General features: G+C 44.3%; 1 protein-coding gene across 1 annotated transcript in view; it reads left to right on the top strand.

The window, feature by feature from the left end:
* ATRN (attractin) overlaps positions 1–3,796 on the top strand; it is a 142,892-nt gene that overhangs the window by 1,454 nt on the left and 137,642 nt on the right. The window lies entirely within an intron of this gene.

Below are 3,796 nucleotides of genomic sequence, written 5' to 3'. Positions count from 1 at the left end.
AAAACTTTGGAATAAGCCTAGCTCAGCACAAGCCCGAGTTTGCAAAATAACGGGACTGGAGTGTAACTGTTACATTTGAATATAACTGCTCTGCCAACAGGCACCAGCCCACACTGGCCAGACAGATAACCAAACCAGGGGTTTCAGCAAAAAGGTGATAAATAAAAAGAGGGTGGCTTGTGAGGGAGAAAATAATGAGAAAATAATGTTTTGCTTTAGCCATTGTGTCAGGCATAGGATTGTATACTTACATCACAGAGGCAAAGATGTAGCTAGCACAAGTCCAGGCCTCAGGAGTGGCGGGAGGGGAGAGGGGAGATAACCAAGGCTTGTTACGAGGAAGGGGAAGGAAAGGGCAAGGGAGGTGTTGGTTTGAGTGCAGTAGGTGGTCAGAAAGAATGTTAAGTTCCTGAGTACCCAGCCAGTGGGAAAGGGGACAGGGACCCCTGCCAGCCAGGGAAGGGTATAAAAAAGTTTGTGCGTTTTAGGGGGAGGTGTGTCTCCTCAGTGAGATGCACCTGACTCAGCTGACGTGTTTATATTAATGTATAGTTTTGCTTCGATGACTTTGTCCTCTTTCAACTTTATTGGTGAATATTTCTCATACTGTGAAAGAAAGGGAGAGGGTAGGAAGTTGGAGCTGGAACCTGATATTTAGTATTCTCATTCATGACCTGGGTAAAGTGAAGAGATGTTCACTGCTCACATCACTGATTATGTCATTGTGGAGCCTGGGTACAGAGATCACACCATCATCTGGGCAGAGCAGGGGGAATGAAGAGACAGAATGAGGCTGAGGTGGCATCACACTCATGGGGGACTTACAGAAAAAGCCTGTTAAGATGAAGTTATATAAAAAAGAAAGACCAAGAAACAGTAATTGGTTCTTTGAATAGTTATTTGTCAGCGTGATGCATTTGGGAAGACGAAGGAAAAAGGTAGAGAGGAGAAGGAGGAAAAATGATACTGTGGTTCAAAGCACTCGTAGGAGCATCTCCTGGGTAATATCATCACCCTCTGAGCAGTTGGTTTCCTTTTAATCGTGTGTTTGCAAAGAGGATTTTTCTGGTTTTATTTTTAGGGGTTCTGGCTGTCATTTCTCTCTAAGTTTTTTATGTCTGTTAATCAGCAAGTGCTCTTGGCCTGCAGCTGTTTCTTACCAGTCTAAGAACTGTTCATTCCACAGTGCTTTATGGGTGCTAAACTGAAATTACTATTTCAATTACCGAAGGTAATTTTTGAAATGGAACAAGTACTCATGTTTAATCCAGAGGTGTTGATGATTCACTCCGGCACCAGTCATTCCATGATCCTCTACATCTCTCCCTCTGCAACCCAGTGACATATATGCAGATTAGAAACTGGGAGTCAGTAATTGTAGAACGTTTTGTCGTGCCATCTTCCCTTTAAAAACTATTAAGTTGTTTTAGAAATATTTTTTTGTTATTATTTTTTGTTACACGTTGTTCTCCAGCTCACTGGGAGCAGGTGGATACTTTATTTCTTAATTGTCACCATGTCAGCTTTTCCTCAAATGGAAAAAATACTTTAATATAAAACTTTAACTAGATATATAAAGGCTTGTCACACTCTTAATATAGAACATCAGTCTAACTGAAGTGGAATCAATTAGAGCAAAATAATGTGTGTATGTTACCACTTTTCGTGGGGAGCTGCTGACAGCAGGGCAGGGTGGGGGGGTGTCTCCCTCTCTGCTTTCCATCTGGAGCTGAAGTTCACCCCAAACCCACTGGCTGAGGAATCCTGACAATCATGACCCTTTGGGAGCCTCGCAAGGCTTCTCAGGTGTTCTTCTATATATAAAACTAATTTGCAGGAAGTCAATTTTTTTTCATTCCTTACAATGTTGGGATTTTTTTTTTTTTTTTGTTTGAAGCACAAGGTTTTATGTTTCCATCTTTCTGCTGGAAATTGTGTTCTCCCGGTTTTGGCGGCTTGTGTGATGTGTATTCACTGTTCATGTGATAAAGTTCATGTACTTAGAGGATTGAAACTCTAATTTCAACCATTGCATCTTTCAATGATTTTGAAAATTCAGATAAAACTTAATGTGGGAAGTTGTATTTTTGGTGTGGAATGGTGGAACCTATGCAAAAGTGATGTTAAAGTTTTTATGTAAAATTTCAGTAAGGCAAATTAATCTTCGTCCCCCCCCTTCCCCCATATTTATTTACATAAATGATTTTTGATTTGTTTCTGGGGTTAAAAAGTGATTGTTTTTAATGCAGCTCTCAAGTGATATTGTTAGTAACCTTGCAAAAGTTTTGCATTAACACGTAATTTTTATGTAATGCTTCACTACACTGAGCCTCATAAAATCTTCCTCTTGCTCATGTCCCTGTGTTAGGGAGTTGTGGGAATATGACTGGGATGGGCAGGATGCAAAGTGCTCTGCAGCAAATTAGTGGCTAGATGCGGTCTGGGAGTCTCCAGGCTCGTCTGGCAGAGCAGCCTGTGCTTATTGACAAGTCACAGTGCTGCTCATGTAGAAATAATTTTGTCTCCAGAGAAAAGAGGATCGAGAGCCCTGGGAAAATGTCTGCTTTTTGGTTCAGTATGGAGCAGTGAGGATCACAGGCGAGAGACAGCTTGGACCAAACTCCTAATAAATGCATCAGCCACTGCTTTTGTCCATGAGGGAATTGCTTACTAGTCACTGTGGAACAAACATTAACACCACGAAATCCTGTGTCTCACTGAGATAGCAAATGTGTCATGCAAATTTATTTGGGTTCCAAAGCAGCAGCAAATTTAGTATGGACTGTGCAAGACTTTCCTGTTTCCCTCTGATGTTAAAGGGGGTGTTGTGAAAGGTCCTGTGGGTGAGTTTATAATTGTCTTTGGCTGTAAAGCCCTGTCAGCTTTCAAGGCTTTTCTGTGTTTGCTGTCCATGAAACACTTTTAGATTCAGCCTTAAAGCTGTTGCCCACACATAGAAAATGGTGACTTGAGTTAAACTTCAAAATTAATGGTCCCTATCTTAAAAATGAGCATTCAGTATTTATCAGTTCTTGCCTTTTCTGCCTCTGAAATACCAGACAGTTATTTGGGGGGGGGAATCATGTAATTTTTGATGGAGTTGATGGCAAATGTCTAAATGCTGCTTGTCCTCCTTGCTTTAGAGGGTTTGGGTTAGGGTTAGCTGAGCTGATACCAACAGGTATTAGCTCAGTATTGGCCCAGTCCTATTTAATATTTTATTGATGATCTGGATGAGGAGATCGAGTGCACCCTTAGTGAGTTTACAGATGACACAAAATTCTGTGGAAGTGTCTGCTGGAGAGCAGGAACTTCTACAGAGGGCTCTGGGCAGGCTGGATTGATGGGCTGAGACCACCAAGTTGAGGGTCAACAAGGCCCGGGGCTGAGTCCTGCACTTGAGTTGCAGCAACCTTGTGGAGCACTCCAGGTGGCAGAGGGGCTGGAGAAGGCCCTGGGGGTGCTGGTGACAGCAGCTGGACATGAGCCCCGGGGTGCCCAGGTGGGCAAGAGGCCAGTGGCCCCTGGGCTGTCCCAGCACTGGAGTGGCAGCAGGGCCAGGGCAGTGCCCGTCCCTGTGCTGGCACTGCTGGGGCACCTCCAGTGCTGGGGGCAGCTCTGGGACAAGAGGGACACGGAGGGGCTGGAGCGAGTCCAGGGAAGGGAACGGAGCTGGGAAGGGGCTGGAGAGTTCCTGAGGGAGCTGGGAAGGGACTGGAGAGTTCCTGAGGGAGCTGGGAAAGGAGCTCAGGCTGGAGCAAAGGAGGCTCAGGGGGGACCTTGTGGCTCTGCACAA

Source organism: Corvus brachyrhynchos, unplaced genomic scaffold (assembly GCF_000691975.1).
Source record: "Corvus brachyrhynchos isolate BGI_N302 unplaced genomic scaffold, ASM69197v1 scaffold910, whole genome shotgun sequence".
NCBI lineage: Eukaryota > Metazoa > Chordata > Aves > Passeriformes > Corvidae > Corvus > Corvus brachyrhynchos.
The sequence above is the reverse complement of the archived record's forward strand: the minus strand, read 5'-3'. Positions and strand labels throughout refer to the sequence as shown.